The sequence below is a fragment of the Triturus cristatus genome, chromosome 5_2 (genome assembly GCF_964204655.1).
Source record: "Triturus cristatus chromosome 5_2, aTriCri1.1, whole genome shotgun sequence".
Taxonomy (NCBI): domain Eukaryota; kingdom Metazoa; phylum Chordata; class Amphibia; order Caudata; family Salamandridae; genus Triturus; species Triturus cristatus.
Genome location: NC_140588.1, coordinates 50,970,364 through 50,997,269, shown reverse-complemented (window position 1 = coordinate 50,997,269; position 26,906 = coordinate 50,970,364). Strand labels below are relative to the sequence as shown.

Below are 26,906 nucleotides of genomic sequence, written 5' to 3'. Positions count from 1 at the left end.
ATAGGCAGAGGGATCTGCTGCTGTTCCAATTGTGGTTGTCAGCCAACAAAGCAACTTTTATGCAGTCTCATCCGAAACATGGATGGAATCTGACAAGGTGGTGCTGAGAACACTGAGACTTCAGATTCCACTGCAGAGCCTGCATGTGCTGTCTGGCATTGTCATGACACCAGATGGCACAGGATGGCAGGATGCAGAAGGCCAGGAAGTATCAGAGCCAATTTCAATAAGACCAAGGACCAAGATTGAAACATCAGGATCATAGCCCAAATTGTCCTGGATTCACTGAACAGGAGGGAAGTATCGGATGCTTTAATAAATTGGAGATTTTATGAAGGAGTCAGGTATGACATTGGCATGTTGATCGCGAACCCCAAAGATGTTAACAGGTGTGCCATCTTCTGTTGGTGATCTATGGTCGCCTGTGGCAAGTATGCCTTCAACAGCCAGTTGTTGAGTTAGGGGAAAGACTGATAACCCCAACCTTGTAAGGTGTGCTGCAACCACCGCCATCACGTTAACGCCCAAGAGGCACTGATCAGGTCAAAGGGGAGTGTGGAGAAATGAAAGAGCTCTTGGCCCACCTTGAAGTACAAGTTACTTACCTTCGGTAACGATATATCTGGTAGAGACGATTCTAGCCGCAGATTCCTTAATGTAGAATTATCCCCAGGCATGAGACTGGACCCGGAAAACTTTCTTTGCCCCAGCATCTCTGCGCGCGGGGGGGCGGTACCACGCGACTCCGCCCTGACGTCGTCCGCGGGCGTGACGTCAGCGAGGTTACACAAGCCCCACTCCGGCGCGGCAACATCAGTTTTCTTCGGAGAACTTTTCCGCGCCACAACACGGAGCCATCACAAACAAAACCGTGGAGAGTGTGGGAACAGTGTGCGAAAAATCAGTGAAACAGAAAAGAGAGAAACGAAAGGTGAGGAACAGCACCAGTTGGAAAAGGGTCAAGCACGAAGGTACAAAAAGCCATAGCGGTGAAATCCATAGCAGTGAAGGAGCAGAGCACCACTCTGAGGAACACCTTCGCAAGCTAAGGCGACATCCTCCCTGGAGGCAGAAGCATGTGAAAAAGGCCATAGCAGAAGAGAGAGAGAGAGAGAGACTGCAATCACGATCCACAACAGTGAAGGGCAACAATCCCGGGCGAAAGGAGGAACAGCAATTCACCCCCACCGACACCATCAAGGAGGGCCGTATCCCCTGAAAGGAGCGAAAAGGCAGAGATACAGGCAAAAAAAAAAACAACTCAGAGGACTGCAAGGGAAGCAGAAACCCCAAGCAAGTAAAACGGAGAAGAGTAAAAGCAGGCCCCTACACTGGAGAAAAAGCAGGGTGGAGGGATGCAGAAGCATACATGAACCAACCGACCATGTGTCATAAGGGAAGGGGTAGAACAATCAAGCAGAACAAAGTATCCTGTCGGGGCAGAAGCGAAGCGGACAACCACAGGAGACAAGCCACCCGGAGGGAGGCGAGTGCAGAAAACCAAACTAAAGGTCCTTGCAGAACGGGGAGGAAGGGCGGGCCGTGAAGGAATCTGCGGCTAATCTGTGGCTAGAATCGTCTCTACCAGATACATCGTTACCAAAGGTAAGTAACTTGTACATCTGATAGAGACTACTAGCCGCAGATTCCTTAATGTAGAATAGATACCCAAGCCATACCCAAAAGGGAGAAGGGCCTGCGAGAGAACCTCCCCAGTAGGAAGAAACACAGGGCCCCAGCAAGACGAAGGGAAGACCAAGAGGCCCCAAGCCCATTCAAGGTACAACGGCCACAAACCCACGTAGGGACAGACAGCCGCAGAGGAGCACCCAGGAGGAAAGAACGACCCCAACTCCAGGGAGAAGAGGTAGAACCGGAGGCAGAGCCTGCCGTAGGAAAACACACAGCGACAGAGGACAGTTGAACAGGTATCAGCCGCAAGGAAGCAGGCAAGGCAGGAACGGCTCCACAGCCAAGGAACGCAGGCATAAGAAGAAAGGCACAGGTGCGCAAAGCCCCAGCAGAACAAGAGGCAGGGGCACAAGGTAGCACAACAAGGGCCACGGCTGTGGACCAGCACAAGCAGGCGTGCACAGCCAGCAGCGGACAGCACCATGGAGCAGCGCACCCAGCACAAGCCAGGCCCATGCCGAGGCCTGGAAAATGCAGAACAAGCCCCAAAGGAGGATCGTTCAATTGATACACACCAACCACAAAGAGAAATGGGACCAGCCATAGGACAAAAAGGGGAAGACACAGAGGACGGACCAAGCTGTCAATCAGTACACAGGAAAGCCATGAGAAACCCAGCCCCCCTGGAACACCAGACAGAGGACCAGGCCGAAACACCGGACAGGAAGTCGGAGACGCCACAACATGACACCGTAGACAGCATGCCAAACTGTCAAGCGATGTACTGAACACAGAGAATGACAGAACCCGGAGCAGCGCAAGCTGCGCCCGGACAAGATACAAGAGACCGCACCAGCGCTATACAATGATGCCAAGAAAGGCAGAGAACCCGAAAAAGGGGCAACCATACCATCCCAGCGCAGGACAGAGCTGTGCAATAGCTACAAGTACCCCACATAGGGTATGATACGTCCCACTTAAACATGGGAACACCTCTTAGGGAAAAACACGAAGCAGAGGACCAGAACATAAAGGTAGGGTATGATATGTCCCAAGAAAACACGGGAACACCTTTTAGAGAAAAATCCCGCAGCAGAGGACAGAACATAAAGGACCTGCAGATGGAACCACAGACGGCTTGTCAATCAGCCAATCAAAAAACACACAGAAGGCCCAACCTGAGGACACATATGGGTGGACCACAACCAAACCACAAAATTCAAAGGGGCTGTACCAGCAGCCAACAGCACAAAGGGGTCAACCTAAGGACCCCGAAGGCACGCCAATCCACAAAGAACAGACAGACGGTCCAACCGAACCACTAAACCCTCGAAAAAAGGGTAGGATAACATGCTTATAAGTAGCAGAGGACCGACAAGCCAAGTTTACGGAGGGAGAGGAGGATGGAGCCCCGCAAGGAGCCACTGAACGGCGGCATCCACGTGGGTGTTAAACAAAAGCACCCCATCAAAGGGCAGGTCAACGAGACGCTCCCTCACATTCTCAGGGAAAACGCTATCCCTCAGCCAAGCATGGCGACGGAGAGCTACTGAACTTGCCATTGTGCAAACAAGAGCATCAGAAACATCCAGGGCCGAACGAAGAATAAATGCGGCCAGCTCCCGGCCATCCATCACATGGCGCTGCAGATCAGCGTAGACACCTTCTGGAGAGGCAGAAGACAGAAGGTACTCCACGGAATCCCACAAGCTGGAAGAAGCCCTGGCCAACACACAAAGCGCGTTGAGCGCTCGCAAAGCCCAGTGATCACTTGAGTGTTTTTGGTCATTTGTACCTTTATTGTACTGTAGTGCTGTAATAACTACCTAGAATATAAACCCCCTTTTTCTCATTTCCTTGTGGTCTCCCTTCTTTTTTCCCCTCCCCTACGTGATTTACATCACTGGCTATGTACTTGTTAAGTTTTAAATGACCTCCAGCTGAGACGTTGTTGTTTGTTAAAAAAAAAAAAGAGCGCTCGCAAAGCAGCACTAGAGGAAGTGAAGAGGTTCCGCCCCCATGAATCTAACCATCGGGCCTCCCGTGAAGGAGGAAACAACACCAAAGGTAAGGAGGGAAAAGCTGTTTGCAGAAGAGGGCCCTGGGTAGAAAGGTGGAAAGAAAGGCAGACTGGGTCGTGCGGAGCAGGACGGTGGCGGTGGAGGAGCGACTGGGGAACCGGATCCCCCATGGCAGGACGGCCCCAGGCCCCCAGAAGAGAATTATGGAGCGAAGCCTCGAAGGGAAGAAGCAGCTCCCGTCCACCAGAGCCCTGATGGACAACCTCCAGCAAATGGTCCGTAGAGAATGGGGTGGTGGGGTCGCCCATGTGCAAAATGCCAGTGGCCGTGGAAATGGCCCGGGCAAAGGCCGCACACGCCTCCATAGGGAGTCGTGGGGGGGAAAGCAATTCCTCCATGGGCGACGGCTGTAAACTAAGCCGGCCATCCCCAAATCCAGCTGGAGGAATAAATGGCCAGCCCCGGAATGGTGGAAGATTCACGGACGAGTGGGGGACCTGAGGCGCCTCTGGGGAAGGCTGTGGACGCGGGGACGGCGAAGAGCTCTCCCTGGAAGACGCCGGGGAAAAAGCCACGACGCGGCGGCCCGTCTCCAGGGAAGAAGAGACAAAAAGTTGATGAACCTCTGGAGAGGAGGGGGCCTCTGGAGAAGAGTCGACGACCCAACGCCGTGGAGTCCGCCACAGGCACCGGCGTGAGGTCGACCGGCGCCGGAGGGGACACCGAAATTACCTCTTCCACCACTGGCACCCTAGGAGAATGGGGCGGTAAAAGAATGGCGCCGAAAAGGCGCCGACTCGACCTCCGACGAAGCAGCCGCCTGCATGGAGAGACGAGAGGGACTTGGGGATGTGCCCCGGCCCCTAGCCAGCACCCCCGGCGCCGCCAGGGTCGACAGCTGTCGACGCCTGAGCGGCGTCAGCTCGGCTTCTGGCAAGGCCGCCGCCTGCCCAGAAGACCGAGGAGGACTCGGGGTGAGCCACGAGTCTTGGCGACCTCACGCAACACCACAGGGACCCCCTCGGGGGTTTGCGGCGAGGCAGAGGCGCCGTGGGTCAAATAGGCGAACCCTGTAGGGCCACACCCCGACGACACCACACCTCTAGAACCTGAAGCCGAACCCGTCGGCGCCGGGGCCGCTGGCAACACCGCGGAAGGCCCCGCATGAGGCAAGGGATCCGCGGACGTCCCAGGAAGAGAAGGAGGAGGGGCCAAGGAAGACTGCAGAGCCGCAGCATAGGCCTCCATTTGGGCCCTAATCGCCCCGGCGCCGGGAAGCGGCAGGTAGGGTGGCGACGAATGAGGCCGCATGTCCCGTGGAGAACCCGCACCCTCCGCAGAGCGGGGACTAGGCCCCGGAGACAAGCTGTAAGACTTACCGACAGGCGAGCGATGCCCTAGGGGCCTCGGTGACGGGCGATGCTGGAATCGGAAGCGTCGATTCTTGCACCCTTCCGCAGGGGACGGACGCGGAGACGACACAGATCTGGACAACCGGGCTGAGAGGAGCTGTATCCGGCGCTCCCGCCGGGACTTAGGCTACAGATGCTGGCAAACGTCGCAGTCCGTGGAATCATGGTGCTCGCCCAAACACCACATGCAAATAGGATGAGGGTCCATCACCAACATCTGAAGCGCGCAAGACGAGCCACCTTAAAGCCCGAAGGCATTCGCACACTGTCCCACAATGCAAAGCATGAAAGAATGCCTGAAAACAGGACAGGGACACGATCCGGATCCGCGTTGCACACGGAAAAGAAGGAAACTGATGTCAGCGCAGAGATGCTGGGGCAAAGAAAGTTTTCTGGGTCCAGTCTCACGCCTGGGGATAATTCTACGTTAAGGAATCTGCAGCTAGTAGACTCTATCAGATCTACAGGTAAAAACCTGTGGGACTGCAGAACGGGAAAATGAAAACAGGTGCCCAGCATATCCAGGGCTACTATCCAGTCTTCTGGATCTAGGACATATAGAACCTGGGGCAATGTGAGCATCTTGAAATTGCTCTTTTACAGGAAGAAATTGAGAGGGCGAAGGCAGCAAGAAATAATAAGAGTAGCATCCAGTTGCTATTTCCGATGGCTCCTTTGTCCAAAAGAGCCTCCCCCTTCTGCTTTAAAATGGACAAATGGTCCTCCGACAGCCGATCTGATGAGGTTGGAATCTGTGGCAGGTCTGTAGGAAAGGGAAGGGCATAACCTTACTGAACTATTTGAAGCATTCATATGTTGATGTGATGCTCTGCCACCAATTGAGGAAATACCTTATCCTGCCTCCAGGGTGCCGATGTGCCGCAAATGGCAAAACCTAAAATGGTCTGGTGGTACTAACGGAAGTGGAGGAGGACTCAGCATGCGCTACACCTTGGAGCTTGGACACTTAGCTGGATTTTGGACTTCAGCCTCAAAAAGACTGGGAGGACTGTTGCAGTGTTATGTTATGTTAATATATCTTCTAAAGCGCGACTGTTACCCTAAGATGTCCTGGCGCTGAGCACTTGCCTAAATGGTTACTGTTGAGTGAGTGGCTATATCGTAAAGAACCAGGTTTTCAGCCCTTTGCTGAAGGAGAGGAGGTTGGTTGCATTTCTGAGGTGGCATTGTAGTTTTTTTCCAAGCTTTTGCGGCACATGTAATGAAGCTCCTGCCACCCCAGCTAGCTTTTTTTACTGAGGGAATTGTCACTTGTTTTGCTTTCATCGAACACAGGGTTCTACTGGGCATGTACCATTGAAACCGTTGTCTTAAGTAGTCAGAGCCTGCTCCCTTTAGAGCCTTGTAAACCGTACAAAGGGCTTTAAATTGCACCCGATGTTTAACTGGGAGCCAATGAAGAAGTCTTAATTCCTTCTTGACCGAGACTAACCTAGGTATACCCATCAACAGCCTGGCTGCTGCATTTTGCACGATTTGGAGTCTGTTCATATGTCTCTTTTGGATGTCGAAGTGGAGACTGTTACAGTAATCCAGCGGTGACATAATGAGTGCCGTGTCTGAGGCCTAAGGCTGCCTTCCGGAAGAAGGAACTTTATTTTCCCCAGGATTCTGAGGAGAAAGAAACATGTAGAGACATGAAGAGACAACTCCACTTATCTGATCCCCGAAAGTGAGACTGGTATCCACAATGACCCCCAAATTCTTTACTTCCTTCACTTTCTTAGTCGGTTCAGGGCGAGTTCCCAATTCTTCCGGCCACCAGTCAGGCGACCTGAGGTTCAAGTTATTGCCAAATATAATAACCTCTGTTTTTCCAGAGTTAAGTTTCAGGCAATTTGAGGACATCCAGCAAGAGATGGCTTTCATGCAGTCACAACATCTTGATCCTGTATCAGCTTCTTGGCCACACTGGAGTGACAGCACTATTTGTGTGTCATCCGCATAAGATGTCAATTGGAACCCGAATGATCTTATCAGGGCAGCCAATGGGGACACAAACACATTAAAAAGTGTGGGACTTAGGGAGGACCCCTGAGGTACCCCACAGGGATGGGAGAAAGGCTTTGACTTAACTTTATCCAAATCAACCATTTGAGATCTGTCAGTAAGAAAGGATTTCAAGAGGTTCTAGGCCGTGCCTTGTACCCCACCTTCAGATAAACGGTTCATCAGAACCTTATGATGAAGCATATCGAAGGCTGCTGAGAGATCCAACATGATCAATATAGCAGCGCCTCCCTGGTCCAAAGCGTCTCTTGCCTCCTCTGTGGATTTAATCAAGGCCAGCTCTGTGCTGTGTCCAGCTCTAAAGCCATATTGTGTTAGATCCAGTATATTGTTAATCTGAAGGAATAGGCTGAGTTGAGCATTCAAGGCTTTCTCAATCATTTTTGCCGGTAGGGGAAGGCGCGAAATACGTCTATAACTATTCAGATCCCTAGGATCGAGATTTGATTTTTAAGCAGGGGAAGAATAGATGCCATTTTCCATTTCTTTGGAAACTGACCAGAGTTGAAAATAGTATTGAACAGGGGGGTAAAGGCTGTCCCAATAATCTCAGGGGTTTGTTGAATCACGGACGCAGGACAAGGATCCAAATGGGATCCAGACCGAATCGACATCAAAAGTTTAATTGAGTCCTGTGTCCAGAGGGCCCCACCCTGGTTAATGCTTCACCATCCTCTTTCTGTGTATGCAAAAATGAAGAAAAGATGGTTCCACCTTTTGCTGAAAAAAGGTGGCGAGACTTTCACATATTTCGGGATTGCTCTGCATTTTAGGTGTATGAGGGGCAGTGAGTCTGATTAGTGTTCTGAAAAGTTCTATAGAGGAGGATTTTGCCTGAATAATCTGCTCTGCAAAAAACATCCTTTTAGTGTCAAGGAGTAGTTTTTTTTATAAAGAGTGAGACTTTATTTATATGTCTCTTTATCGATCTTATTGTACCCTCTTCAACAAACTCGCTCTAGCAGTTTACAGGTGAGTTTTTTCTTTTTTAAATGCTCTGAATACCAGGGGGCTGATGGATGGACCCGCTTGGAAGTCCACAATTATATCGGAGAAAGTTTGCTAAATGCGGCATCTACCCATTCAGTGTAAGCAGCATTAGCATCATCAACTTTCAAGGGAAGAATCTGGGCTGTTGCTTTAAGTAAGTTTCTTAATTCTAGGCTATTGATGTCTTTCCAGGCCCTTGTAACTATCTCTTCCTTGGGCTCTGATTTGCATTGAAGATAGGTTGGCCGTGACAGTTCGAATAGAATGGCAGAGTGATCTGTCCAAGGAAGGGGCAGCACCTCTGTGTGGGTCAGATTGGGGTTATTGGAATAAATCCCATCTAGGGTGTGTCCTGCTATAGGGGTAGGCCCCTCTATGAGCTACTTAAGGTCCCCACCACACATCACTTGATGCAGCTTTGCGGTATCGGGGTCATTGTAATCCTCCAGATGAAAATTAAAATCCCCCATAACTGTAAACGAGTTAGAGCATAGTCCCTCCTCTAGAAACGACCCAATGGACTCTACAAAAACACCTCTACGACCTGGGGGACGGTAAAGTAGTATCCCCTTGAAAGTCTCATGGCAGGAAGTACGTACACTCAGCGACAGTGCTTCACAAGCCAGATTACAAGCTGTGAGAAAAGAAGGCTTAAGGGGTTGTGGTATATGACCGCCAGTCCTCCACCCCTCCCATTTGGTCTATCTTGTGTATAACAGAGAAAGCCTGGGGGTGTGGCTTTAGCTAAGTTGGGTCCTCAGGCTTAATCAGACCAGGTCTCGGTTATGAAGGCCAGTTCAATGTTATGATCCTCCATAAACAATGCACATTCCTTGCTATGCTTTATCAACGACCTTGTATTTAGAAGTAAGCATTTATGGGGGGCAAGGTTTACTATCTTTTTTGTCCCTCCTTTCTTACTTACAGGGCGGCTAATGGAGTGATCCATAACAGGGGGAAGAATCAGATGGCATTTTGGACACGTACCTGCCCGAACTTTAGAAATAGCTCTCTACGAGATCCTTGGGCAGAGCTCATTCCCTCCTGCAGGATTCAGCGCCATGATATAGTCTCTAGAGTAAGTCCAAACATCTGATCCCCGAGAGCCAGGGGGATAGGCCCTGAGCTCGGTCAGAGCGCGGACAGGCACAGACGGGCTTCCCTTTGGCGCGCCCGATGCGTGAGGCCACTGCGCAGTCGCGTCACCGTGCCTATTTGTAGGTGGCGGCAAAACAACTAGCACACTAACCTTGTGATGACTCGCCAGCTCCCCGCCCCCAATTCCCTCCGGAACGGTGCAATCCCCGGCGAGCAGCACCAGCAAAGTAAAGTGCCCCGTGCCATTCCAACAATCATAAAAACGTAAAAAGCTGAGATATGAGCAGTATGAGATATTTGATAAAAAGGATAAAATGATACAATCGGACAGTCATGGGGAGCTTTGAACACAGCTCTAACAGACCAGGAAGGCAACGCTGCACGGTCGCGCAAGCGTGCCTATTTGTAGGTAGCGGCAAAACAACTAGCACCCTAACCTAGTGATGGCTGCCCCGCTCCCTGCCCCCAATTCCCTCCAGAAAGGTGCAATCCCCAGCGAGCAGCACCAGCAAAGTAAAGTGACCCGTGCAATTCCAACAATCATAAAAACTTTGTAAAAAGCAGAGATATGAGCAGCATGAGATATTTGATAAAACAATAAAATGATAAAATCGGACAGTCCTGGCGAGCTTGGAAAACAGCTCTAACAGACGAGGAAGGCCTTGGCAATGTATTTGCACCAAGCCCCTTCCGAAGCCACAAAAGGGCACAAATGTTGGGATATTGCTGTATGTGTGAAGAAAGGTTGAGCAAGCATGCTGTGGCCCTGCTTTTCTTGAAACATTCCAGGGCAAGTCTGCCTTATCTCTGAAGAGACGAGTGCTATCTAACAGCATATCCCTTAATGACGCTTCAACATCACCCGAGAAGACTGTGAATCTCATCCAAGTGTGGCATCAAAGCACCATACTGGTACTGACTGCCCAACCCAAAACGTTGATGATGTTCACCTTAGGAAGGGTGATAGACTTCACCTTAGAACGGGTGATATACTTCACTGCATTGTGACCATCTTTAATGATTTCTGCAAGGTTTGCACGTTATTCTTTGGGGCTCTCAACAAGACCTTGCTGACCATATCTGACAATGCATGCAATTATTGTCCAAGGAACCAAGTGGCAATTACTGAGCAGAGAGCGAGACTAGCTGAAGAGAACATCCTCTTCTTGAATGCCTTCATATTTTGATTCCCTATTGGGAGGCGTAGTAGGGAATGTGTGATGGTTGAGCCTACCCATGGACGCCTGGACCACCATGTTTTTATGCGTAGTGTGTTGCATGAGGAAAGAGGATCATCAGGGTCAGGTCTGTGCCTTCTGGGAACCTGTCTCTTGACTGGTAGGCAAGAGAAAGGTTTGGCCTAAGTGCCCATCATTGTGTCCATCAAGGCTTCATAAAAAGGGGGAGTAGTTCTGTAAAACTCTGTTCAAATTGCAGAACTTCCATCAAGATATTCGTTTTTGCTGCAACAGACTTTTTAATCACCATAGCAAAAGAAGCAGATTCCTCTGTGTACTTAGTATCTGGGGAGTGGTTGCCAGCTGGCATCCTGAAGGTCCCTAAAATGGTTGTCCTCATTATAATAATGGGATGCATCATCCCTGTCATCGCCATCAAAAGGTTGACTGTGTTCTGAGTCTGAGGCTAAAGGAAAGTGAAGTGTTTTAGGTAAAGGCAGAGTTCTATCTGAGTCAGAATGAGGTTGGACCGGCTGCACCAAAGGTTGAGTTGGGGGTGACTTTGATTGAGGTTGTGTTGGGCTCACTTCTGAGACCAATAAGACATTATCCTTTTCCTTTAACGTCGGTATTGACAAGTGAGGAACTAGTGAGGATCGTGGAGCGGGTTGAAGTCCGGTTGGGCATCGACCACAGAATCGGGGCGGATCCCGTAGTGGGTTCAAGAGGTGCAGACGGCATCAAGAATAGATCCGCTAATGGTACCCTATCTGTAGGCCTCCTTGGATTCTTGGAGCCCAAATGGCACTCAGATGGAACTAAAAGAGCACCAAAGATATGCAACATGGCTTTCTTGAAAGGTTTGACTTTTTGCATCACCGATTATCTGAGAATTCATATTGCATTAGTATGAGCTGTGGGATCAGTTACTTGGAAGGAGGCTAGTGCTGAGATAGGGAGGCACCCTGACGTCTTCGTAACTTCTCCTGACAAGAGTGGGGGGACAACAGGGAGTCATGCTTCGACTTCTTGTGTTTCTTTTTTGATTTGGACTTACCTGTCAACTTAGCGCATGAAAAGGGCCTTTCACGATAACTGCCCCGAGAATGGGAATGGGTCTGCATCTTTGACTTCAGCCAAGACTAGTCTTGTGAGCTTTCTGACAGTTTTCTGCAACGCAGAGTTTGGCTTCACAGTCCTGGATCACCTTGAGATTTATCCAGGAGCAGTTCTCACTAGACTTGGGATTGTCTGAAAACCTGAGGCACAAGCAATACAATTGATGGAGATCTGTCACAGATATCTGCTTTTGACTTTCTATACAAGGTTTAAATACTGCAGTCTTGGGAGAGGACATAATCCCTTTCACACTGAGAGAATTTTTATTGTGACAAAAACTTGTCAACAGGGTGAGAAAGAGTTGAGGGAGGGAGCTCCGGATCCCATTATGAAGACACGGAAAGAAAGAAACTGACGTTCGTGCACAGGTGTGGGATGGGTATGTGTCTCTTGCATCACTTCTCAGATGAGTCGAAGCGGACCCGCCCAATGTCAACAAAATTCTCTACATTCAGCCTCGCTCATGTGGGCATTCACAAGATAAGGAATCTGCGGGTAGAAGTATCCATCAGAAAGCTATATGTAAATATGGATAGGGTTAGAAACGGGGTAGCGTGGTGCAAAGCGGGTGCGCCAAACTCCAGAGGAAATGTGTAAAGCATCTGCGCAGCACACACAGGCGACACACCAGGCGCACTACAAAAAGAGACTCCACACCAGGTTGCATGGAAAAAACAACATATGTATTATGCAGACCACGTTAGGAAATTATCACAGGTATGAACACGGTGCCACCTGACACCCAGCAATCATTTATATGGGGTTATTTACAGGGCAGGGCCAATCGGGCCGCTGCCAACATCATCACAATTTAATTAGGAGTAATAGAAGTGTAAGGAACCCATGAAAGTCCAGTAATAATAATACGGGTATATCAGCCAGTACCTACTGGCAAGACCATGCACGTAGCAACATCGCCTTTGCATAAACCGAGTAGGCATAAACATGTGGCATCATAACCTCATTGTCATAAATCCCAATAGGCATCAAAGCTCACGGTGCACAAAAATAGGCATAAGCCTCATTAACATAAATGCTTTAGGTCAGGCATAGAAACACTTTATGCATCATATTCGCATAAGCATAAAATCACTCTAGGCATATATCCAGTTCGCTTTAGGCAACCTTAGATTAGGCATCCTTGTGGGCATAACCTTAGGCAGAGGACCACATTAGGCATAAAACGTAATCTAGTATGAACCTAGTACCCCGCAGCATGACTTGAGGCATGGACACCTTAGCGCGAGGCAGAAATCATTAGGCAGAACACCAACATCATGTAAGCATTATGGGGAAAGAAACCATTAGGTATAAATCCCATTAGCATGAGGCATAGCCCTAGGAGGTCAGGCAGGAAACACATTAGATCAGGCACAGTATGCATAAACCACATTAGCATTAGGCCTCATCAAATACACTATGCATCAATCAGCAGTGGAAACACTAGGGAAAAGCTGTGCATATTATAAATGTCACCAACGTTGCAGGTTACCCTGTGGCACCACTGCGCCTGGAGAGCCCCCTCTGGGACTCGAAGGTCAAAACAATGCCCCCCCGTTGCAACTGCCCACTGTCCACCTGGGCAGTTGTGGAAAATGCAGTCACCAAGTTACTGGGCAGTCCTGGGGGCGTGGGAGTCCCTCTTCTGGGACTCTGAAATACAAGAAACTGCCCCAGACACTGCAGCTGCCCGCTGTCAGACGGGGCAGCTGTAAACCCAACCCGGGCACCACGGTGCCCACAGAGCAACACAGGGGGGAGGCGGGCACCAACAATGTGCCCCGACACCACCCCCACCAAGGCAAGGCTGAGCCCCACTCACCGGGCTCACTGGAGGACTCCGCTCCTTCGGTCCACGGGGACTTCAATGCGATGGGGGCAGGCACCGACCATGTGCCTCGAGGCCCCCTCCGCCGTACCCTCCAGGCGGCTGCTGGCACTGCAGGGCTCTCCCTTCACCACGGGAGCCCCGCCGATTCTCCGCAGTACTTCTCCCACTGGTCAGGACCTCTTTTCCTCTCCGGACTTCACCCGGGCCCCCTCCTGGGACCCGTGACTTGAGCTGGGGAGCCCGCGAGGCTCCGGACATCTTTCGGTGCGGGGCCAGTGTGGGGTAGGCTCCCGCCTGGCTTCTCTTCACAAACGGGGCTCCCTCATCACCACGGGAGCCCCGCCACACCACCGCTTGCTTCCGGCTTCCTCCTTCTGGCCGGCGGGCCACGCCCCCAACCAGGCGCGCTCCTGCCGGTCTTCCGGGTCGCTGTGAGCAGCGCAGCGGCCCGGGGTTTTCTCTGTGCCCGGGTTGTGGTGGTGATTTCTTCCAGAGCGCTCTTGGTGCACGGGAACTCGGGCCCGCGGCGGTGATCTTGGGCAATTTTCTTCTTGCGGGGTCAATACGGGGTAGGCTCCCGTTTTTAAATAAAACGCCAATCCGGGGTAGGCACCCGCTCCTCTTGGCAGAACGTAGGGTAGGCTCCCACTATTCTTAATTAGGCACAAGAGCGCAAGAATGCGGGGTGGGCTCCCGCTGTACTTGTAAAACAACAGCCCTCCCTGGCACCACATTAAATGCAGCACCCATGAGGTGCTAGGCAGGAAAGCCCAGGGGTGATCCCATCCACGTCGCAGCCTCAGCGCTGCAGGTGTCAGCTCCTCACTTCCTGGGCAGTGAGATAGAGCGCTCTTCTTCTCCAGGCGCTAGCCAGCAGGCAGGGTACAGTTGTAGCGCTCACGAGGCGCTAGGTAGGAGAGCATCAGGCCCTACTGGGCAAGATCAGCGGTCAGTGGGCACTCATCAGTACAGGGCAGCAGTTCCTAGGAACAGTCATCCCCCATAAAATGGCACTCCTCCTGAGTCAGCGGTCTTCACTCCAGTAAGGGGGCTCTCACTAGCACTGTGGAGAGCAGAGGGGTACAGTTGGGCACAGGGGCAGGCACACAGGCCCATGCGGCGGTACCTCCTGGCAGAGTGTCCTCTCTCATTCAGGTCCACGCTCAGTTTGAGCACATGGAGGCACAGCCCCCCCTATATATAAGCCTCCCTCACCCCACCTACCAGGGCTGGAAGCTTCTGGAAGGTTCCCTGGGGAACCGGTCCCAAATGGTTTTGGGGAGGTGTAGAGCACCCTGTCTGCCAGGCTTTCCTCCAAAAGCTGGGGGTTGGGAAGCAGACAGCTAGACCGCCAACTCACCGCAGACAGGCGACACATGTGCAGACAGGAATGGCGCCCATTTTGAAAGTAACATTTCCACAAAATAAACCTGCGTACACCATTGCGCAGTATTTAACATTTGCATTTCAAATACATCAACATGACATGTTTATTCCCACAAAAGCGAAAAATTCAGGGAAAAAGGGCCAAGTCCAACTGATAGGATATATGAAATTATTTTGAGCACTATAGAATAACACCATTCTGCTGGATCAGTCGAACATGAAGGAAAACACCCTAAGTGAATTCAAGAGTCCTAATTCCTCTTCATCATCAGACAGCAATGATCACGGCATGAGTAAAATAGCATTAGTGGTTACCCGTGCAGTTAGTCGAGGGGGAAACCTAAAGAATCCACCGCCACCAAGATCATCATGCAAGCTAAGCCATTCCAGTAGAAATGAAATCTTTGACTGATACTAGTGTGAACAGCTGCTGGCACTCTCTCTAATTAAGTATCAACAAAGGTAAGTTTAATTTGGGGCCTGGACCAGTTACAACTGAACATGGAAAACTGAACTGCATTAAGGTCAGTCCTTTGTTCACTGGATTTAAAGATGAGGCTGAATCTGAAATTATCAATTACAGTGTAATAATTTAAATCTGCTCAAGCATGTATTTTTCAGGGGAAGGACAATTTTACTCCATTATGTAACAGCGAAGATCACCATGCAGAGTGTTTTTTTTTTGCTAGGAATAAAACATGTTACAGATTCTGCTGCTACTTTCCAAAATACACTGTAGTCAATTGCAAGATGACTGCTTAGAGTCTCCACTGTAAATCTGCTTCCATCAAGCCAACCATTTTGCATTTGTGATCTTTTTCAGTTCTTTTCTCTTTATGTTCCCTCAAATTCTTTTAATCCTGGCCATCCATTAATTGAGAGGCTCTTCTTTCAACAAACTACCCAGATCAAAAATAGGGCTGTACAAGGATTCAAAATTATTTCCTCCACCCGCTTGTGAAGTTTTGTTATTAAGCTCCAAAACTTTGTGACCTCAACAAATCTTCCCAAAATGTTTTAGAAAAAGGAACAGCAGGATAAATATTTCACTAAAGGTGGGTTTGGGGTACAGAAGGTTTCTAAAAGCACATTTTACATGGTAATCGGCTACATTTCTTGTAAAAAAACTTTTTATGATAAAAGATAACTACATTTGCGAAATTTCTCTTACAAAATAAATAAGAAACTTTAACAGCTTCAACCAAGTAGCAACTTACCTTCTTCATTCACTTTATCTAATTCTTTTCCAGTAACATAATTACCAATCTACTCTGTTTCAACCTTGGCTCGATCTTGCTCACTATAGAGACCACAGCAGTCTCTCGATTCACTTATGCTTTTACATAATTCATTAATCTTCGCAAATAACTAACATAAGATGGTTTAAGGCACTTGTACAAGAAGGTAATAGGAACGTGTTTGCAAACACTTATTTGAAATCTAAATAAAGACTGACAATGCATCTCACTTTACTAATCTTGCATTTTCATATTTTACTACTGACCGCAGCTGCACTAAAATGGACAGGGCTCAAATAATGTACATATCTATACTTTACCCCTATACATCTACACATTTGCTCTTCAGTTTTTCTAGCCCATGCACACCACCACCTCTGGCCCCATTACATATACAGCGTACTTTTTCTTAAAGCTGGTGCCCCGGGTGCAAACAGGGACAAGGAAAGGGCGCCCTATTAGAAAGAAATTGCTGCCCTCAGGGCAGCACATTCAAGAGAAATAGAGAGCAGCTGTTTAGAAGCTGCTCCATGTTTCTCTGTGCCGGTGGGAACTCACCTGCACTTTATTAATTTTTCTATAATTTTTTTTATTGTGCAGGTATCATCAGAATGTTATAATTTAAAATAAATACCATTCATAACATAAGTTGGAGTGAATATACATTTAGCATGCTTAAATCACAAAAAGTGCTAGTGTTTTGTGCCCACACAAAACAAATGGTAAACTATGGGGCATCAATATTGTACCTTAAACAGTAATAAACAAGCATTGGCATAGCCAATAGGTCTCGCTTTTGGGACCTTATAAGTATTTAGTTATGCACCGCAATATCCTTGGTGCAACAACATCAACTGTTGCATGGCTAAACACTTATAAGGTCCCAAAAGCGAGACCTATTGGCTATGCCAATGCTTGCTCTCAGTTCATCTCTGTTCATCTTGTAGTACAAGAGTCAGAGAATCTCTGAAGGGGCTATGCTTTGAAGAATTCATTCCTATTGAGGATAAAACATACCCTCTACTCAAGGAGCCACAGGGACACAATGCAATGAACCTAAAACAAGGGCACTAAAGCTCAGCATCATTCCGTCATTTTTGACATTGCATCAACAGGTAAACAGTTAAAATAGACTTCATGGGCTTTGTTTACACGTGTGAATACCAGTGCTACCATTGTAAGGAATGAGAAAAGGCCAAACATGGGAACAGTTTCCAGAGGGACCATAAATCGTATTATCGGACTTCCAACACAGCTGAAATGATGGCATCATGGTCACTCCTTGATCTATTAGGATATTGAAAGGTCTGGTCTGGGTGACTGAAGAAGCATCACCCCAACTTGACATATAAGGGAACTGAAGATTTGCGAGATGAAGTTATTGCCCTGTATAACAACGTGTTCAAACATGGAAGTAGGGTTTACGAGTTTGGGATTTTGTTTAAAAAACCTAGACCTAATACATCAGTGTACTGAAGGCACTTACATGATTACCTCTATGAAACATAATGAGGGCAAAAGTACATACATGAAACACACACTCACTAAAACAAAGCATGTTCAGTCCAGTTATGAAGAGCTTCAGCACACAGCCATGTGGTATCTTTCTCACCCCCGTTAGCCTATGACCCTGCACATCTAGAACAGTGTTCGGAATGTTTTAAGGATGTCTTGTAGAATCTATGTACAACAGCTGGATAGGCAAGCAGGGTGTTAGGAGGCCCTTGCTGGATAATAAACTCACATAATGGTTTCTGCTGTCTGTTCTTCTGTGTGTCAAGGCAGTTTTGAAACCTTTACAATTTCACGAGATGGGTAAATTGAGCACATCAAGCAAAATGAGTTGAAGTCGTTTTAAAATATCAAGAAATTTGGGCAAGCAGAAAAGTAATAATCAAAGCCTATTTTTTTCATTGATCAGCCTGCACTGCCATACTATAAGGGCAGTGTGTTCTCGCAGACCAAAAGGTTCATGACAAAGCCAAAAGGCTGGTATACAATACCAGACCTACTGGTTTTGCCAATACTTGGTTTTACCACATTGGCCGGTGAGGAATCAAACTATCAAAGCATTCTTCACTGAAAAATAAAATACATCCTTCGAGACACAACCTCAAGGTTAATCTCACAAACGGAGGTAAGACGGACAGGTTTTGCTTGTCTTCTGTGATGATGTTATGTGCTAGCACACAGTCACTGATGTACACACGCCTGGGTTCTTCTAAATTCATCCGATAATGCAATGAGGTAAAACGCGCTTTATAAAAGTAACACCATAATACAAAACATCTGATGTGACGTAGCATCTAAATCAGATTACCGCAGACAGTTTAATTTGTAATGCAGTGCAAGTCACTTAATCTCACCGTGCCTAAAAAAAAAAATGTGCCCCTTTGTCGTCTGTATTGCAACTGGCGCTCATGTAAAGCACTCTGATAGCTTGGGATCGAGTTTGCGCTATATAAAACTGAGACAACAACAAAAAGAATGGGAGGGACAGATGGAAAGACAGTGAGGGAAGGAAATGGATCATGGCGCAAATCTATTTTTGCCGGGGGACTGTCTGTCAAAAGAACGGACCTGCCTACTGAGGCCACTGTCCTCTCTCGGGTCTCAGAACCTATTGTCGACGCCAGTTATTCTCTTTGGAGGAGGCAGCCTGGATTGAGTGTCCAACTGTGACGTAGCATGTGTGTACGGGCACCAGTGCAAACAAGGTAAATTTAACCACCTACCCTTTTACTGTGTGGAATGCCACCGTTTTGAACCGGGCAAAGAGCACTCTCCCACACCAATGAATCCCGGCCACCTTCAATGCCACTGATGTACACATGCCTGCGTTCATCTAAATTCATCCGTTAATGCAATGAGGTAAAACGCGCTTTATAAAAGTAACACCATAATATAATACATCTGATGTGACGTAGCATCTAAATCAGATTACCGCAGACAGTTTAACTTGTAATGCAGTGCAAGTCACTTAATCTCACCGTGCATGAAAAAAAAAATGTGTCCCTTTGTCGTCTGTATTACAACTGCCGCTCATGTAAAGCACTCTGATAGCTTCATATCGAGTTAGTGCTATATAAAACTGAGACAATAACAAAAGTGGTGGTGCGCGCACAGCAGAAGTGAAAGTGAGGGAAAGGAAGGGAGTCAGGAGCGGAAATGAGATGGCACGCGCGCCTCAATTAAAAAAATAAAATGAAGTGCAAACTCGCAAAATGCACTGAAAAAAACACAACTCACCAATGCAGCACGTCAAGCCCACAGGACCCGCGCCGGGCTCATGGTAGTGTAGTGCAGGGAAGTCGATAGAAGCGATGAGGGAGGAGGCTCAGGAGTGTCCAGGAGTGACTTGAGGGTGAGTCCCGAGAGATTTACTTTTCGTATGAGGAAGTGAAGCGCACCCGACCGCAGGCTGGAACTGAGGTGAAGTAAAGACAAGCGTGGAGCGGAAATGAGATTGTGCGCGCGCCTCAAGTTAAACAAGCATTGGACGCGCGAGACGCGATGGTGGGGGGTGGGGGAGAGAAGCGGGAGATCTGATGAAAACGTGTGAAATAGCAGCAGGGAAGGGGGCGGAGAGGGGCTACGAGGGAGAGCGACGTAAAGCCATATGGATGCTTTGAGCGCGTGCACGCTTCGTGCACTGTAGCTCTATGCTAGGGGAAGCACTTTAAAAGCCCACTTACAAAATGTCTCAAAGAGACTAGACAGCGAGACCTAAAAAGTGCTAGTGCATGAGTTCCCTAAACCTGGGTCTTGAAATGTATACAACTGTGATCATACATTGATACTGCTACCTTAATCAGAGTGTGAAATGGAGCACTTAAGTTCAGAATACAAATAAACAAAAAACAATAATGCCTTTATTTTTTACTGATTTATGGAAAACAAAGAGAAAGTGATTATGCTTTTGTGCTTGTTCTGGTCTACGGTACCCCCTTAACCCTCTCGAAAAACTCGGAAGTTTTTTTTTTTTTTTTTTTTTTTTTTTTTTTTAAAACCTTTATTTCTTCAAGAATCTGGACACAGCTATTCAGCCGACAACCCGGAGGTTCGGCAGCTTCATTAGGAGAGTATAGAGAATCGTCCACAGTACATTGAAGGAGCAGTGAGAAGGTTCCATTTTTAATAATTACAAACACACAACAAACCCGAGCAAGGCAACAACACTGAATGCCCACGGTGATAGCCCCTCAGGGGGAGCCGGACCCCAATCGTCTAACTGTCACAGTACTATGATAAGAGGAAAAAGGGGGAAAAGCAGAGGCCCAAGAAGTCAATTAACCATCACATCTGCATACTGAGCTGGAAAGAAGGTCAAGAAGAAAGCTGTTCCTCGGGGGGATCCAGATCAGGGGCAAGACATATTCCTCCCCTGTATTGATTCCACCGCCCCCAGATGGCATGCCACTTCCGAGGGCGGCCTCTGGCGCAATATACTGTCTTCTCCCTGAGCATACTCCAGTCCATATTTTCTTTCCACGCAGTTAACGTGGGGGGCCCCCCGGAACCCCACAGGCGCGCGATGTCCCTCTTAGCAATCATGTTACCCAGGGTCACCCACTGGGTCTGTGCCTCATCATGGTCAGTGGGCCCCCAGACATTCAGGAGACAACACCGCGCTTCCGGTTGCATAGCAATGCCCGTCACCTCCCCCATCACCGCATGAACTCGCCTCCAAAATTCCGTGATGACACCACACTCCCAGATGATATGTAGGAAAGTACCCACTATACCGCATCCCCTCCTACATAGGCCTTCCTCAGAGAATCCCATATGAACCAGTCGCGGCCCCGTAACATACACTCGATGCAGGATCTTGAGCTGCACCAGCCTCAGACGCGACGGGATCGCAACCTCCTTAGGAGAGGAAACAGCAGACTGCCAGTCCTCATCATCCAACTCGAGTCCGTCCCTAGTCCACTGGTCCCGCAGCCCCAGTAGCAAATCAGCCCGAACATTTATCAGTTTCTTGTAGATGAGCGAGATCGTGCTCTCCGGCATATGGCCATCAAGGATCCGGTCCTCCAAAGGAGAGGACTCAGGCACCTTCTCACCCTCCACAAGGACTGACCGCAGGGCATGACGCACCTGAACATATCGGAAAAACTCAGACGCCCCCAACTCATACTCCTTCTGCAACTCTTCAAAGGACTTCACCCTACCCTTAATCAGCATATCTCCAACCCTGGAGATGCCGATCAAGTCCCATTTATCAAACCCTTTCGTATGCCAAAGCCTACCCAACCTTTCAGATTCAAACAACGGGGCAGCTAGGGTGAGCCGATCCTTCCAGCCCAGAGAGTCAGTCGCCATCTTCCATACACGTACCGCCACCCCAGTGGGCCCCGTGAGGGATGAGTCGAGGGACCGCGAGTACAACGCCCTAAAATAGTTCCCACCGCGCAACAACCATCTGTCCATGGCATAACCAGGGCTGAGGGCCGGGCCATAGAAACCGTGGTTGATCGCGGACAACTGGGTGGCCCAGTAATAGCGTCGGATGTCTGGAAGCGCGATACCCCCGTCATACCATGGAAGCGTTGTACTGCTCGATTTTCCCGGCCCTATTGTGTTGATGGGTGATTAGGGTGACTTCAGTCTCTCTACCATTCATGCCTAAGGGTTAGAGTAGTGAATGAAGCCTATTTACTAGGCACTTCGACATGATCCTGTGTTCTTCCCCATAGATTAGGGCTTGCACACATATCCTAGGGGATAGATTCGTTAGTATTAGGGATAACCTGCCCTGTCGTGAGGGTATTTCATGGAGCCGTGCTGAATTCAGGCCTGGTAGGCCTCAAACGGGGGAGACTCCATCTTTCTTTCTGCTCCGACAGCTTGAGATGCTTCTAGGTTAAAGGGGATGTTTTAGTTATGAGGTGTTATTCGCTTGGAGAGAACCGGCTCAGACCGGCCCTTATCGAAGGATTGTATTTTTCTTCATGCCGAAGACGCTACATCAGGCCGGCCGGCTGGGAAAGTGTCCTTGGCACGGGGAGGTACAAGAATTTGGTGGGCGGCAGGTTACGGGCCGGAATTTTCCATGAGGAAATGCACCTCTATATTAGTAAAAGTCTGAGGCAGTTACGAGGCGCTTACTTCAGTCCGTAGGCGGCATCTAGCCGTTAGCAGTAAAGCTACTACTTATTCCAGGGAAGACAGATGACAGACTTGAAGGCGGAGAAAAAAACCGAGAGACAGATACTCTTCTAGCAGAATTGCCAGAGAGGAGAGAGTAGCCGATGAGGAAGAGGTCCCAGTGACTCGGAGAAGGGAGCTACGGAGGTGTGATCTCCAGGCGAGCCGAGGCACAGACGAGAAGGGAACCTAGATGACCATTGAGTGCAGGCTACACACGACTAAGGTGATGTCGACCCCTTTCTTATTAGAGTGTACAACCTAATCTTTCACTTTTCTTTGCAGGTTATGTGTTACACAGTAATGTTATGTGATTGCGTATATAATAAATAATAAAGTATTCAGTTTGTAGTGAATCAACATGTGCTGTGTGTTTCTGTATAAGAGGGTAGCCTATTCTTCTAGTCAGCTGTGACTTGACATGAACAGATGTTAACCCTGATCAGGTAAGTGGTAACTGAATAAGGGAGAGAGGAACCCCTCGAACCAGAGAACAGGTTGTGCTCAAACTGGCAGTTCTTGTGTGATCTGGTAAATAGTAGAACTGATTCCCCTGCTGTATGTTATGGTAATCATAGGATGAACTTGTGCTGAGGCTGCCGTCTGGGTAGGAAGTCCTGGGTCCGTCTGGGACCGCGAGGCTGAGGCTGCCGTCTGGGTAGGAAGTCCTGGGTCCGTCTGGGACCGCGAGGCTGAGGCTGCCGTCTGGGTAGGAAGTCCTGGGTCCGTCTGGGACCGCGAGGCTGAGGCTGCCGTCTGGGTAGGAAGTCCTGGGTCCGTCTGGGACCGCGAGGCTGAGGCTGCCGTCTGGGTAGGAAGTCCTGGGTCCGTCTGGGACCGCGAGGCTGAGGCTGCCGTCTGGGTAGGAAGTCCTGGGTCCGTCTGGGACCGCGAGGCTGAGGCTGCCGTCTGGGTAGGAAGTCCTGGGTCCGTCTGGGACCGCGAGGCTGAGGCTGCCGTCTGGGTAGGAAGTCCTGGGTCCGTCTGGGACCGCGAGGCTGAGGCTGCCGTCTGGGTAGGAAGTCCTGGGTCCGTCTGGGACCGCGAGGCTGAGGCTGCCGTCTGGGTAGGAAGTTCTGGGTCCGTCTGGGATCGCGAGGCCGCCACTTGTATTATAAAAGGTCTAGATATATATATATATATATATTAGGAATTCCCTGTCCTTAGGTGGTATATATCGGTGGTTACTTGTTGTGAATAGGCCCTAGGGAGAGGGTAACGTTCTGGCTGGGTTAGAGAGGCTCTGATGAGCGGGTTCTATCTGATCCGAAAACCCAAGCAGAACAAGCGTCAATTTCGCAATCGCTATCCGCGGCCGCCCATCCCACAGCAACGTCCGTTGGAGGCTTTCGACCTCCCGAAAATACTTGGCCGGCACCCAATCTAGAGTATTTTGCAATGCGTAGAGGAACCGAGGAAGGGACATCATTTTGAACAAGGCAGCGCGCCCGACGAGGGAGAGCGGCAGCCTCCGCCAGCCCTCAACATCCCGCCGCAGGCGCGCCAGGGGGGGGAGCAGGTTTCTCTCATACCGCAAAGCGTGGTCCATGGAGATAAAGATCCCCAGATACACGAAGCCTTGCTGAGCAATCTGGATCGAACAAGTTCGCGGGACCGGCGGAACCTCACCACTCAGGACGTATAAATACGATTTACTCCAGTTGATGACGAGACCCGAATTCCTACCGAAGGACGTAAGAACGTCACAGACCACTATGAGTGAGTACTTGGGCGAGGCAAGATACAACAAGATGTCATCAGCATATAGCGAAATGCGGTCCTCGTGTTCGGGCGACCACCGAAGGCCACGGATATCCGGGTGCCAGCGTATCCACGCCGCCAGAGGCTCAAGAGCAAGGGCGAACAACAGAGGCGACAGGGGGCAGCCCTGCCGAGTCCCCCTCCCAAGCCGGAACGGAGTCGATGCCCGGCCATTTACCACCACACTCGCAAGGGGTCCCTCATACAGCAACCTCACCCAGCTCACAAAACCAGGGCCAAAGCCGAACTTGGCTAGCACAGCCCACAAATACTCCCATTCCACCGTATCGAAGGCCATCGTGGCATCAAGAGACGCCACAATAGCCGGTTCTCGCAGCGTGCCAGCCCTGGCGATCACCCCATGAAGGCGCCGAAGGTTCAAAGCGGTGTTGCGATGCGGAATAAAACCGGATTGATCCGGGTGAATCAAGTCCCCAAGTACCCTGACCAATCTGCCCGCCAGGATTTTAGCCAGGATCTTCGGCTCGGCGTTGAGGAGTGATATGGGCCTATATGAGGCACACTTATCTCGGGGTTTACCATCTTTATGTATCACAACAATTGCCGCCAGCCTCTGGTCCAACGGGAGGGTCCCACTCCCCCGCGCCTCCACAAACATGGCGCGCAGGTGAGGGGCTACCCTATCCGGGAACAATTTATACAGGTCAATCGGCAAGCCATTCGGGCCCGAGGCCTTGCCCGAGTTCAGCGCGCGAATAGCTCCCGCCACCTCATCGACCGTTAAGTCTCCATCAAGATCATCTCTATCTACATCAGAAAGACAGGGCAGAGCGATATCCCGCAAGAGGTCACGCGAGTCCCCGGGCGGCCTATCCGACACTGAGGTATAAACCTTACGGAAATAGTCCGAGAAACACTGGACAATCCCCTCAGGTTCCACAATCACCTCTCCCCCCTCTCCCGTCAGCTCCGGCACTACTCTATTAACCCGTTCTTTTTTATCCAGCCAAGCTAGGAGCTTCCCGGCCTTGTCACCAACATCGTACAGGCGGCCCTGCTGCTCCCTACTGAGGGTCTTAGCGGCATTTGTCACAAGGTCCTTATACTCGGCTTGCTTCAAGCTCAGCTCATGCAGCTAGGCCGCTGTTACCTCCTCCTCTAGCGCTCCCTCCAAAGCCATGATCTCCTCCTCCACCTGCATAACCTCGCCATCTCTCCGCCGCTTGGCCGCCACTACAAGTGAGAGGGCCTCCCCTCGCAGAACGGTCTTAAATGTTTCCCAGAGCGACACTGCCGAGTCCACGGACCCCTGATTATCCTTGAAAAAATTATCAACTGTCTTCACCAGTGCGCTGCGCATCTTGGAATCTCGAAAGTACCAGGGGTTAATAGGAGCCACCCTGCCCCCTCCCTCTCGGCCGACATCCAACCTGACCCACACTGGCGAATGGTCCGATATGCCACGTGCCATGTGCCTGGCCTCAGAAACCAAAGGGGCGTGCACAGCCAAAGTAAGCAGATAGTCAATCCTAGAGAGGCTACCATGCGCCCCGGAGTGGAAGGTGTATTGACGCTGTGTGGGGTGTCGGAGCCTCCAGCAGTCTATCAGGCCGAGTGTGTCTAGGAAGTCTGGAAGCCACCTCTGAGCCCCCCCTGTGTCTCTGGGCGGGTGCCTATCCAGCAGCCCAGAGCCGACAGCATTGAAGTCCCCCCCTACCACTAACATACCCCCCGGGAGATCCAGCAAGGCCCTACCCAGATCCACAAACGTGGAGGCCTGCAGGGCTGGAGGGACATAAACCGAAACTAAAACCAAAGTTCTACCTTCCCACCTCCCCGCCACCGCCACTAACCTCCCCCTATCGTCAACAACGGTGGAGTCCACCTCAAATGGCAGCGAGGCCCTGACAAGGATGCCCACACCCCTAGACCCGGAGGAGAATCCCGAGTGAGCTATGAATTTATAACCCTTCCTATTAAGAGCATAGCACGTGTTACCTATAAGGTGTGTCTCCTGCAGTAGGGCAACATCTGGCATTGACCGTTTCAAGTGTTGCAAAACTATCCCGCGCTTAATGCAATCCCCCAAACCATTAACATTCCAGCTAATAACACTTAAACCTCTACCCCCCATCCCCAAACACAAAGTGCCCCCCCCCCCCCCCCCGAAGAGCCACCATGGGACAATACCGAAGATGATCACTACGCCTTGCAGAAACAGACCCCCCAACAACAACCCCAAAATCCCAACCATCCCCCCCACCCTGCACCCCTGCTGCAGCTTACAAAGCCCCCCAACTTGCAGTGTGCCTGTCGCCCTACAAAACCCAACATCTACAAAAAGCACCCTAAGGGAGGAAAGAGCTCCCCTCGTCCTCCCGCAACCCTCCGCATTTACTGCACTCTAATCAAGTCATCAAATAAAGTCAAATCGAGTCAGACCGGCTCCGAGAAATCAGCCTTGCCCATCCCGGCCACTGTCCCCATCCGCGGCAGTATCCTCTCCCGTCCGCCGCCGAGGCAAAGCGTCCAGCCATTCATCGGCCATAACAGGAGACTCAAAGAAGAATGTCCGATCTTCGTACACCACACGTAGTCTGGCAGGGAAGAGCATGGCATACTTCAGATCCCTCTCCCGAAGTCGCCTCTTCACCCCCAGAAAGCCCCGTCTCTGCCTCTGCACCTGCTGGGTGAAGTCCGGATAGAAATTCACCGACGCGTTCTGGAAGGGGACCGGGCCCGTCACCCTCGATGCTTGCAGGATAGCGTCCCGATCTCGAAAATGAAAGAGCCGGGCGACAATCGGCCTCGGTGGGGCTCCCACCTTGGGCCTCCCACCCGGCACTCTATGGGCCCTTTCAACCGCAAAGAACTTCCCAAGACCCTTAGGCTGCAGATGGTTAAGCACCAAGTCCTCGACGAGCAGGTCAACCGAAGGCTCATCCGAGGACTCCGGGACCCCGATAACGCGCACGTTGTTGCGCCTGGCCCGGCTCTCAAAGTCCTCCAGCCTGCGGGCGGCGAGATCACTCTCGGTCCTCAGCTTACGAACCTCGGTCTGCAGTTCCGCGACATCATCGGCGAGGCCCGTGGTCTTG

At 50.1% G+C, this 26,906-nt stretch overlaps 1 protein-coding gene across 9 annotated transcripts in view; it reads right to left on the bottom strand.

Annotated features, from left to right (window-relative positions):
* The window catches only part of PTPN3 (protein tyrosine phosphatase non-receptor type 3), a 1,752,022-nt gene that overhangs the window by 15,833 nt on the left and 1,709,283 nt on the right, over positions 1-26,906 (bottom strand). The window lies entirely within an intron of this gene.